At 35.8% G+C, this 13,456-nt stretch overlaps 1 long non-coding RNA gene across 1 annotated transcript in view; it reads left to right on the top strand.

The window, feature by feature from the left end:
* Positions 1-13,456, top strand: part of LOC110588586 — a 103,500-nt gene that overhangs the window by 20,085 nt on the left and 69,959 nt on the right. Inside the window, exon 2 of the long non-coding RNA XR_002480816.1 lies at positions 2,819-2,858. This is a non-coding gene — a long non-coding RNA (uncharacterized LOC110588586). The remainder of the gene's footprint in view (positions 1-2,818; positions 2,859-13,456) is intronic.

Below are 13,456 nucleotides of genomic sequence, written 5' to 3'. Positions count from 1 at the left end.
ATTTGCCTCTTCTCTTTTTCTGGAATGATGCATTAATTTCTGCCATGAGTTTAAATTTTTGAATATAAAAGTCAAGAGTGGGGATTATCTTCTAGGTGACCAGTAGCTTCTGTTTTATATTTGGACACAAAACAGTTTGAGCAAGGCAAGGGAACACATAAGCTTAGAAATCTCCTTGGGAGAGAGAGGGGGAAAATTCCTATGGATAGGAGAATAAAAACACATATTGATATTCTGATAAATTATTCAGCCTCTTACTATTATTATTATTGTTTATTTTTATTAAATACTTAATATTTTAGAGCAGTTTTAGGCTTACAATAAAAGTGAGAGATTTCCCATATGTTCCCTCCTCCCATACATGCAAAGCCTCCCCCTTTATCAACATCACTCACCAGAGTGGTGCTTTTTTTTTTTTACCAAGTATGAACCTAGAGTGACACATCATAATCACCCTGAGTCCACCGTTTACCTTAGGGTTCACTCTTGGTGTTGTACATTCTTGGGTAAATGTATAATGACATATATCCATCATTATAATATCATACAGAGTATTGTCACTGCTCTAAAAAATCCTCTGTGCTCTGCCTATTCAGCCCCCCAACCTCCCATAACCACTGATCTTTTTACTGTCTCCATGGTTTTGCCTTTTCTACAATGTCATATAATTGGAATCATACCATATGTAGCATCTCAGATTGGCTTCTTTCACTTGGCAATATGCATTTAAGGTTCCTCCATGTCTTTTTGTGGTTGGATAGCTCTTTTCTTTTTTAGTACTGAATAATATTCCATTGTCTGAATATACCCAGTTTCCATTTACCTACTGAAAAACATCTTGGTTGCTTCCAACTTTTGGTAATCATGAATAAAAGTGCAATAAATATCCATGTGTAGGTTTTTGTATGGGCATAAGTTTTCAACTCCTTTGGATAAATACCAAGGAGCACAGTTGCTAGATCTTGTGGTAAGAGTATGTTTAGTTTTGTAAGAAACTGCCAAACTGTCTTCCAAAATGGTGGTACCATTTTGCATTCCCACTAGCAATGAATGCAAGTTCCTGTTGCTCCACATTCTTGCCAGCATTTGGTGTTGTCAGTGTTCCAGATTTTGGCCATTCTAATAGGTGTGTAGTAGTATCTCATTGTTGTCTTAATTTGTATTTCCCTGATGACATATGATATGGAGCATCTTTTTGTATGTTTATTTGCCACTTTTATATCTTCTTTGGTGAGGTATCTGTTAAGTCTTTGGCCATTTTTAAAAGATTTATTTATTTATTTGAGAGAGAGAGAGAGAAAGAAAGAGAGAGAGAGAATGAGAGAGAGTGGTGGCAAGGGCACAGGGAGAGAGAGAATTTCAAGCAGATTCTTCACTGAGCGCAGGGCTTGATCTCATGATCCTGAGATCACAACCTGAGCCAAAACCAAGAGTCGGACACTTAACTGACTGAACCACCTGGGCACCCCTCTTTGGCCATTTTTAAATCAGGTTGTTTGTTTTCTTATTCTCATATTATTTTTCTTCTTCTTGAAAGAATAAAAAACAAAAGGCATATTGATGTTTAGTGTTTGTTAGCATTTGTTGTCTCAAAATATATTTGGAATCAAAAATAACTTTGTTTTAGTCAACATGTCCTAACCAAAAGAAAGTTCTTATTTATGTAACTTCTTTTCCAAAGAAGGTTAGAGAAGTTAAAACAGTGAATCAGTCCAAGATAGAAATAAGGGGATGAGAGAAAACCTCTTCTTTGTAATGTATAGCTTAGTGGAAGCAGGACTAGACCAGCAGGACTGTCATGCTACAGAGGGACCTGGTGGTACTGGGGATGGGAACCTGTAGACACTAGAAAAGGTTCAGCTCTGTCACAGGCCTGGACTACTGTGGTTGGCCCTCTTTCCATCCTATTTGGGTAATTCCTCTGGCTTTCCATCAATATCTGTCTGCATATATTGTGTTATCCATCAAAGTGTCATCCATGGAAAATGTCATCCATGTAAAACCCAAGAGAATCTACCCTTGAAAGGAATTTGAGGACCTTATGAGACAACCATTAAAAAAAATCAGATTACTTCTAAAATTTCTGTGAAGTCTCTGGGAGATGACTATTATCTAAATAACCACAGATGGATAAGGTATGCGAGTTAAATCTGTGCCTTGGTTCTAGCTGTTTTTTACATACCCTGCTACTGCTTCATTACCAAGTTAGAGAAATCGACAAATCTGGATCTTAATTTTCTCTTGATTCCTAATGTCCATTTTTGCAAAAAGGCATGAAAATCTTTGGGTGAAAACTGAGACCCAGTCACAACGTAGAGATTATTTACACATATCTAAAAGATAAATATTACCACATACCTAGAGAATGAGAACTCCTTATCATGTAATTTCTCATTTTCCCTGGGACTAAGTATCTTGAAGAATGTACATGACTTAAAGAATGCTTTCTGGTTACTGATTTTGTGTTCAACACCTGCTGGGCCTTCCTAGTTGGATGTGATTTCAGTTTTTCTTACTAGATAAAATAGCTATTCTGCTTATCTTTGAGCAGACTGTGTTTATATTCCAAGATCTGTGATTTGATGACTTGACCAGCCCAGACCATTATGATGTTGCTAACTAACTGGTTGCTTTACACGGTTATCATATTTTACAGTGTAAAACTAGCACTGGGATTTGGAACTCTCTTATTCAGTGGTTTCCTTAAAATTCCCTGTGATCCTTTCAAAATCTTCAGATGTTTAGAACTCATTGAATCAGAATCTCCTGTTGGTAGAACTCAGAAACCCACTGACCTTGTCCCTCACTTCTCTTTCAGAAATGATACCACCCAAATCTTGAAACCACATAGAAAATTGGTAAGTGTGGGAGTACTGTAGCTTTCTCATTTAATCAGAACGTAAATATATGAGTAGAGAATTGTGAAAAGAGAAAATGGCCTCAAAAGAAAGACTGTTTACTTTTAAAGGTTTTTGATTTCATAACCTATTTCTACTTGAAACAGAAGATCTTAAAGTTTATGAAGCCCTATGAAGTCTTGCATAGAATAGAAGCTCCTGCCATCACTCACAATGGGATAGAATATGGACTGACCCTTTTGTTTGCAATGTTTAGTGGATGTTTTCATAATGTTTAGTATTTATTCATCATCCGTGTTGACATTTTGTCAAGAGATTTTTTTCCTTAACTTTCGTTGAATAAGATTTTGGCAAAATAAAGTACAGAATGAAGTTAAGATGTTGATGGTGTTTATTTTTAGAGAGGAAGATTTTTACGTAGCAAAATGATCTTTAACTTTAAAAATTAAAGTTTTTATAATATAGACAAATTGTTAACTATGACATTGATTTTTTCCCCTTTAAGTGAATAATCAAATAAAAAAAGAGTTATTACTTTGATTAGTTTTACCTATTTGAATTCCATACATGGAATTAGTCTGTGTACTTCTGCAAATGCCTTCTACTGTTCAGCGATATGTTTCTGTGGTTCTTCACTATTTATACTCTTACATAGCTCACTCACATTGTAGGGTATACATATTCAAGTTTATTTATTTGTTCTATTGATTATGCTTGGATTATTTTCAATTTTCTGTTGTTACAAACACTATTGCTGTGAATATGCTTTTTTTTTTTAAAGATTTAATTATTTATTATAGAGAGGGAGAGAGAGAGTACAAATGGGGGTAGGGGCAGAGGGAGAGAAAGAGGGAGAGAAGCAGACTCCCTACTGAGCATGGAGCCCAATGCAGGACTCAATCTCACTACTCCGAGCCAAAATCAATAATTGGGTGCTTAATCCAGTGAGCCACCCAGGCACCTTGCTGTGAATATGCTTTTTATTGGTATAAATTTACATACCTTAAAGTTCACTTATTTAAAACATACATACAGTTTAATGCTTTTGTTGTATTTAAAAAATTGTGTAACTATCACCAAAACCTAATTTCCCCCCTTGGTTTGTTTTATTTATTTATTTATTTATTTATTTATTTATTTATTTATTTAATTGTGTTCAATTAACCAACATATATTACATCATTAGTTTTTGATGTTGTGTTCAACGATTCATTAGTTGTGTATAACACCCAGTGCTCATCACCACATGTGCCCTCCTTAATACCCATCACCCGGTTACCGCATCCCCCCACCCACTCCCTTCTGTAACCCTCAGTTTGGTTCCTGGAGTCCAGAGTCTCATGGTTTGTCTCCCTCTCTGATTTCTTCCCATTCAGTTTTCCCTCCCTTTCCCTATGGTCCTCCACGCTATTCCTTATGTTTCACATATGAATGAAACCATACGATAATTGTCTTTCTCTGCTTGACTTATTTCACTTAGGATAATCCCCTCCAGTTCCATCCATGTCGATGCAAATGGTGGGTATTCATCCTTTCTAATGCTGAGTAATATTCCATTGTATATATGAACTACATCTTCTTTATCCATTCATCTGTTGAAGGCATCTCGGCTCCTTCCATAGTTTGGCTATTGTGGACATTGCTGCTATGAACATTGGGGTGCATGTGCCCCTTCTTTTCACTATGTCTGTATCTTTGGGATAAATACCTAGTTGTGCAATTGCTGGGTTGTAGGGTAGCTCTATTCTTAACATCTTGAGGAATCTCCATACTGTTTTCCAGAGTGGCTGTACCAGCTTGCATTCCCACCAACAGTGTAAGAGGGTTCCCCTTTCTCCACATCCTCGCTAACACTTGTTTCCTGTCTTGTTAATTTTTGCCATTATAACTGGTGTAAGGTGGTATCTCATTGTGGTTTTGATATATATTTCCCTGATGGAATTGAACATTTTTTCATGTGTCTGTTAGCCATTTGTATGTCTTCTTTGGAGAAGTGTCTGTTCATGTCTTCTGCCCATTTATTGACTGGGTTATTTGTTCTCCCATCCAAGTACTAACCAGGCCCGACCCTGCTTAGCTTCCGAGATCAGACGAGATCGGGCGCGTTCAGGGTGGTATGGCCGTAGACTGGGTTATTTGTTCTGTGGGTGTTGAGTTTGAGAAGTTCTTTATAGATCTTGGATACCAGCCCTTTATCTGTAATGTCTAAAATCTATTTTTAGAACATTTCATCATGCCAAAAGAAATCCTAGACCCATTAATCGTCACTCCTTACCCCCACCTCACACTTTCCTCAGGTCCCGGCAACAACTAATCTACTTTTCATCTCTATAGGCCTGCCTATTCTGGACATTTTTATATAAATGGAATCATATAATATGTGGCCTTTTGTGTCTGGCTTTCTTCATTAACACAGTGTTTTCAGGGTTCATCCTTATTGCATGTGTCCCTACCTCATTCTTTTTTTTTGACAAATAGTATTCCATTGTGTGGATAGACCACATTTTGTTTATCCTTTCACCAGTTGATGGGCATTTGGATTGTTTCTACTATTCATGAATTTTTTTTTGACATCAGCATTCCTAAGTTTCATATGTAAGAATTGCTGGGTTATATAGTAACTCTATGTATAATATTTTGAGGTGCTGCCAACTGTTTTCTGTAGTGGTGGTATCATTTTACATCCCCACTAGCAATATATGAGAATTTCAATTTTTCCACATCCTCACCAACACTTGTTATAGCATGTCTTTTTGATAATAGTCATCCTAATGGTGTGAACTGATACCTCATTGTGGTTTTGACTTGCATTTCCCTAATAACTAATGATGCTGAGTATCTTTGCATGGACTTATTGGCTAGCCATACATCTTCTTTGGAGAAAAAGGGTATTTTCAAACCTTTTTCCCCATTTTAAAATTTGACTATTTGTCCTTTTATTGTTGAATTGAGGGAGTTCTTTTTACCCCTAGTTTTATTAAGAAATAATTGATAATACATCACGATATAAGTTTAAGGCATACAGCATGATGGTTTGATTTACATATACAGCTGACCTTTGAACAATGCAGGGGTTAGGGCCACCAACCTCCACGCAGTTGAAAATCCAAGTATAACTTTTGACTCTCCCCAAACTTAACTACTGATAGTCTACTGTTGACAGGGCCTTACTGATAACATAAATAGTAGATTAATATGTATTTTGTATATGTATTATATATTATATTCTTAAAGTAACTGAAGAAAATGTTATTAAGAAAATCGTAAGGAAGAGAAAATACATTTCCAGTACTGTACTGTGTTTATTAAAAAAATCCACATATAAGTTGACCAGTGCAGTTCAAACCCATGTTGTTCAAGGGCCAACTGTAGAATGGGTGATAACCACCCAGGAGGTGGGATAACAAAGGCACAGTAGTACTGATGATGCTAAATCAATTGTACTGACAGACTGGTGAAGTGGGGAAAACTTACAAGTAAAGTATGCTCTGAATTAATACAATGAAGATCCAAGTTCCTTATACATAGAGGGAAAAAATGACTCAAAACAAAATTATTCCTAATTGAGTAAAAGCTAACACCAAGAGTCCTTCTTTCCTGTATACCACATATCAGATTTATCACTGAGTCTTGTGGACTGTACCTTCAAATATGTCTTAAATCTTTCTGCTTCTCTCCATCCATAGAGCCCTACTCTAATCCTAGCTGTCATTTCAGCACTACTTGTCTCCTGGTGTCTGCTTTTGCCTGCTTTTAATCCATTCTCCATACAGTGGAAAGACCTTTTAAAAACATAAATTGAGTCATGCCATTTCTCCATTAAAAACCCTTCAATGTTTTCTTGTTGCCCTTTTACAAAAATCCTCAAATCAGTAAGGAACTGGCTGATATGTTCAGTGAAGAATATGTGTATTTAAAAGAGCCAATATAGAAATTATATAGAAATGTTATAAAAATGAGTATGCCAAGTAGAAAGTGAGTGAAATAAAAATTTAGCTTCAGTTCTGATGTCAACTAGTTATACAGCCCATCTTACCTTTTAGAAGGACTAAAATATTTAGAATCTATTCAGTTCCAAAATTTTGAGGGATGGTGTTTTGTCTTTTTTTAAAAAAGTTTTATTTTAATTCCATTATAATTAACATACAGTATTATATTAGTTTCAGGTATACATTGTAGTGATTCGACAATTTTATTTTATTTTTATTTATTTATTTATTTTTAAAGATTTTATTTATTTATTAGAGAGTGAGCGAGAGAGAAACAGCATGAGAGGGGAGAGGGTCAGAGGGAGAAGCAGGCTCCCCAATGAGCCGGGAGCCCAATGCGGGACTCGATCCCAGGACTCCAGGATCGTGACCTGAGCCGAAGGCAGTCGCTTAACCAACTGAGCCACCCAGGCGCCCTGATTCGACAATTTTAGTGCTCATCATGATAAGTATACTCTAATCCCTTCACCTGTTTCACCCATCCCCCCACCCACCTCCCCTCTGGTAACCATCAGTTTGTTTTCTATAGTTAAGAGTTGGTGTTTTGGTCTGTCTCTTTTTTAAATTTGTTCGTTTTGTTTCTTAAATTACACATATGCGTGAAATCATATGGTATTTGTCTTTCTCTGACTGACTTATTCCACTTAGCATTTTATTCTCTAGATCCATCCATGTTGTTGCAAATGGCAAGATTTCATTCCTTTTTTATGGATGAGTAAAATTTCACTGTGTGTGTGTGTCTGTGTGTGTACCTCACATCTTCTCTATCCATTCATCTATCGTGGGACATTTGGATTGCTTCCGTAACTTGGCTATTGTAAATAATGCTGCAATAAACATAGGGGTCCATATATCTTTTCGAATTAGTGTTTTCGTATTCTTTGGGTAAATACCCAGTAGTGAAATTACTGAATTACACAGTAATTTTAGTTTTAGTTTTTTTGAGAAACCTCCATCCCATTTTCCACAGTGGCTACCTCAGTTTACATTCCCACCAACAGTGATGAGGATTTCTTTTTCTCCACATCCTTGCCAACACTTGTTTCTTGTGTTTTTGAGTTTAGCCATTCTGAGGTGTGAGGTGATATCTCATTGTAGTTTTGATTTGCATTTCCCTGATGATGAGTGATGTTGAACATCTATTCATGTGTCTATTGGCCATATATATGTCTTTTTTGGAGAAATGTCTGGATTTTTAAAAATTAGATTATTTGTTTTGTTTAGTGTTGAGTTGTATAAGTTCTTTATATATTTTGCATACTAACCCTTTATCAGATATGTCATTTGCAAATATCTTCTCCCATTCAGTAGGTTGTCTTTTAGTTTAGTTGATTGTTTCCTTCACTGTGCAGAAGCTTTTTATTTTTATATAGTCCTAATAGTTTATTTTTACTTTTGTACCCCTTGCTTGAGGAGACATATCTGGAAAACTGTTGCTATAGCCAATGTGAGAGAAATTACTGCTTATGCTCTCTTTTAGGATTTTTATGGTTTCAGGACTTACAGTTATGTTTTTAATCCATTTTGAGTTTATTTTTGTTTATAGTGTGAGAATGTGGTCCAGTTTCACTTTTTGCATGTAGCTGTCCAGTTTTCCCAACACCATTTGTTGAAGAGACTGTCTTTTTCCAAGTGGATATTCTTTCCTCCTTTTTCAAAGATTAATTGACCATATAATTATGAGTTTATTTCTGGGCTCCCTATTCTGTTCCATTGATCCATGTGTCTCTTTTTGTGCCAATACCGTACTGTTTTGATTACTACAGATTTGTAGAATATCTTGATATCTGGGATTGTGATACCTCCAGTTTTGTTCTTCTTTTTCAAGATCGCTTTTGCCATTCAGGGTCTTTTGTGGTTCCATACAAATTTTAGGATTTTTTGTTCTAGTTCTGTGAAAAATTGATAAAGATTGCATTAACTCTGTAGATTGCTTTGGGTAGTATGGGCATTTTAGCAATATTTGTTCTTTCAATCCATGAGCATGGAATATCGTTCCATTTGTTTGTGTCATCTTCAACTTCTTTCATCAGTGTTTTATAATTTTCAGAGTATGTTTTGTCTTTTTTGATGCTGAACAGTTAAAGAAAAATTATGTCAATATTTCTGAATAAATAATACCTTTAGTTTGCATACTGTTACATAGTTTAAAAAGTGTTTCTGCATGAATTATCCTATTTGATATCCTTAGCTTCTTCCTGCCTTTTCTTTTTTCAGATTAGACAGACTGAAAATAATTGAGGTTTCTTTTCATGATTCTACTTTGCCTATTCCAAAAACTGCCATGCAATGTGTTTGGAATAGGGTAATACAACCTCTAAAAATAAAGTAATTTCTATCATTAGTGAATTTGGGAAATAAAAACAACTTAGAGATACCAATACTTGCTAATCAAGGTAAACTTTGAAGAATTTTGCTATGTATAATCTAGTTTGAATAATTCTATGAGTAGATTAGTGAACATAGGTGAAAATGCTTAGTTATATTTATTTTCATTCCTAGGATATGTAAGTAATATAACTTGAAATATACCAGTGGTTTGAATAATAATTCTGAAAATTCTTCTAATCCAATTAACAAATTAAAATTTCTTATCATTACTTTTTTTGTAGTATGGCATGTCTGGCAGTCTGTGTAAACGGAAGTGGAAATCTTCAGGGAATAAAATTGAGAAAACTCAGTAATAAATTGCCATCATGCACATGTAATATTCTACTATGTTTCTAATAACCTCTAAGCCATAATTTTCTAATGGAATGAAATAACTCTGTCAGAGGCAGAATCAATACTTTCAAAGTACACACTAATGTTCTGTGAAATTAGAAATTGACCTTTTTTCCCTTTTTTTTCTTATAAAGAATAAATACAAATGGGTTTAGGTATTTGGAGTATATATAACATTTAAAATACAAATCTCTTGAATATCCTGCTGAAAAATAAATTTTAAATGTTATAAGTGTGTTGTTATATGTCTTCTTCCTTACTGATAATAGATTAAAACTATAAATACAAACTCGATTCTACAAAATATGGTTACTAATCACTAAAACAATTTTTGTTTTAATTTTTGCCAGCATATGTTGCTCAAATTACTTGAATAGACATGATATTTTTAAAAATGAAACACTTTATTTATCAATGAAAAGGTAACACTCTTCTCTTTCATTATTCTTAAAATTCATGTCTTATTCACTTGGAGTGAGTATGCATATGAGATCTACTGTCTGATCAGATTTTTTTTCCAAAGAAAGAACAAATTGTTGACCATAAAACAAGCTGCTGTACTAGCTCTATGAAGTAGCCATGTAGACATTTAGCTTTTGAGATATTTTGTGTGGGCTCTTTTTGAGATTATTGAGTAAATTCACCCAGCTAGTATTGTTAAGCTCTTACTATGTTCAAGCCATTTGTTGTTCCAGCTGGGGTCATTTGAAAGGAAAGGTGGATGTTCCAGCATAAGAGTTTCTAACTAGTTCCTTGGATCTATCTACAGATTCAGTATTGAATTGGTGCATATTCAAGATATTTGCTACTTTGAGATTTCTATTACTACATTCTCTTCCATATTTGCAGCCATGGAAGCGGTATAGTATATAATTAAAGGCATTGGGTCATGAAGTCCACATGGGTTCAATTCCTAGCTCCACCAGCTACTAGTAATGTGACTTTGGGTAAAGTATTAAGAACTCTGGGACATAATTTTCTTCATTGGTAAGATGGATATTTAAAATGTTCCCACTGATCTCGGAGAAGGTAAAATGAGATGTTGCATTACAAGCACTTAGAACTATTCCCAGTGGGTAATAAAGCATAGCTCTCAGAGGTTTTTGCCTATATTTGCTCATCTTTCTCTACTCCTAGGTGATGTTAGCTTTGGGAAAATGGAAGGAAATACATTCACCCTCAGATTATGGAGGTGGTATCTGAGATCTGCCTTGACTTTTAGGAACACCAGGCTTGGCTGATCTCATAAAATGAGAAGTTAGGGGAAGGATGGAAGAGGTGTGTTGCAGAGTGAGGAATGTGCAGCCAATAGAAGGAACTCAATCATTACTCATGAACCAGCACATGGATCAGTGAGGAGGGGTCTTTAAGGAAGTACCATCAATGTGAGCCTGACATTTCCCTACTCCAGTTCTTACCTGGTTCACCTTCTGCCTTCATTTAAGATGCTCTACACTTTCATTCTACTTTGTTGTTTTTTGTTTTGTTTTGTTTTGTTTTTTGCTTACCACTGAAAGTTTATACATTAGCTGGTTATTTGAGGTTTTACAATTGTGAAATTTAGGTTACCTTAATCAGGATTCTTATGTAAATGGACCTAATTGGTGAAATGGCAGAAGAGCATCAAATGGACCTAATTGGAATCAGATTTTCTTTGAGAAATGGCATCTCCTACAACAGTGCTTCTGTGTTCCTTTATGCTATTGGCAATGATTATCAGAGAAAGATGCTCTGGGTGGAGAGCATTAGATAATTACTTAAGATGAAACCTAAGAAAAAGTGTGTCACTATAGAGTATTTAGACATTTAGCCACTTAATAGAAATACCATATAGTTTAAAAATTAACAAATATTTCTAAGCACCTCAACTAGGCCACAGCAGGAAGGAGATACACACAGACCAGTGAACAAGGTCAACCCAACAGTGCTCACAAAGTATTTTGTAAAAAACATCATAGTTATATCTTATCAGTATTTTCACATCTTTTTCTTTAACAAGATTTAGGGCTCCTTGTAGGCAGTTATATAATCTTGAGTTTGGTTTTCCAGTGTTCAGTACATGTGTGCTGAATGAAGGAATGAATGAGCAGATTTAAGTCAATTTGTCACTGCATGGCTGTGATGAAAGATTATGTTTGTGATGTGGTAAGTCACGAGTGAGTAGAGTCTTACCTAGTGACCTACACTGATCACTTGGAGAGCCCTGGTACTACTTATAACTTCCATGAAACAACATTAGATCTATATTGAAGAATAATGCCAGGATTTAATGTGTGGCCATCCAAGTGACTTCCCCCTAGTCAAGAATGAAGGCTTTTCATGAATTGCTACTTTAAAATGAATTTTTAGGGGCACCTGGGTGGCTCAGTCCTTAAGCGTCTGCCTTCGCTCAGGTCATGATCCCAGGGTTCTGGGATCGAGCCCCGCATCGGGTTCCCTGCTCAGCGGGAAGCCTGCTTCTCCGTCTCCCACTCCCCCTGCTTGTGTTCCCTCCCTCGCTGTCTCTCTCTCTGTCAAATAAATAAATAAAATCTTAAAAAAAATTAAAAATTAAAAAAAATAAAATGAATTTTTATTTTGATTAAAGTGAAACATGTACAGAGTTTTAAAACTAAATAATTCTTTTTTTTTTTTTTAAAGATTTTATTTATTTATTTGACAGAGAGAGACACAGCGAGAGCAGGAACACAAGCAGGGGAGTGGCAGAGGGAGAAGCAGGCTTCCCGCGGAGGAGGGAGCCCGATGCAGGGCTCGATCCCAGGACCCCAGGATCATGACCTGAGCCGAAGGCAGACACTTAACGACTGAGCCACCCAGGCGCCCCTAAAACTAAGTAATTCTAAATAACTATGGTAAAGTACATTACTTTCAAAAATAATTTACTCCCACCAATCCCATCAGATTCTCTCTTTACTTTACCCCACACTATGGGTGGTTTTTAATTCTAAACTCAGTGATCAGATTTGGCCATGTAACTTGCTATGGCCAATAAGATGTGAATGGAAGTGATATGTGCCACCTGAGCTGAAGTTGTAAGAGCCATAATGTGGTTCTGCCATCATTCTTTTCCTTCTGCTACAAAATCAGCATATCCCAACCGGGGTCTTTTATTTCAACCTAGACCTTGTAATGAAGACGAAGAGAAGAGACACCCATGGTGAACATGAGTGGGAAGTAACCCCATTCATCTTCTTGTCAACCACTCAGATTTCAGGGTCATTTGTTATCATAGAATAATTTAGCTAAGCTGTTTGATACAATGGCTTATAATTAAAATGACCACATAATTTATTGTCAAACCTGGACATTTTTGAGAGTGAAAGGAGGTTTTATGACCAACTTTTGTAAACTGGTACTGTCCCACCAGAGGTTGTATATATGGTCATCTTACTTGTAATGGAAGACAGAGTGATGCATACAATCATACTGGACCTTTCTTTGATGCTGTTACTCTACTTTGTTTGAGCCACATTGTTGGAGCCTGGAATGCATGCATTTCTCTTTGTTGACTGACTCTCTGGTGTGCTAAATCATATCCTTCAAAAGAGTGCATAAGACGTTCACTTAAAAAGCCCTTTTGTGTCAAAACTGTCTCTATTTTATCTTCACACTTGATTGATATTTTGGCTTGGCGCAGAATTTTAAGTAGAAAAAATATTTTCCCTTAGATTTTGAAGCAACACGCTAACTGTGTTTTAGCATTTGGTGTTGCTCTTGTGAGATTTGGTGCCATTCTCATTTTCATTCTTTTGTATTGACAGGCTTTCTCTCTCTGGAAGCTTTTAGGATCTTCTCATTATCTCTGACATGAAATCTTGAAATGATGCATATTTCTTGCATGGCTTTGGTCACTTGGTTGACCCTTTCAAACTGGAGACTCTTGTT

This window comes from Neomonachus schauinslandi, chromosome 7, assembly GCF_002201575.2.
Source record: "Neomonachus schauinslandi chromosome 7, ASM220157v2, whole genome shotgun sequence".
Lineage (NCBI taxonomy): Eukaryota > Metazoa > Chordata > Mammalia > Carnivora > Phocidae > Neomonachus > Neomonachus schauinslandi.
The sequence above is the reverse complement of the archived record's forward strand: the minus strand, read 5'-3'. Positions and strand labels throughout refer to the sequence as shown.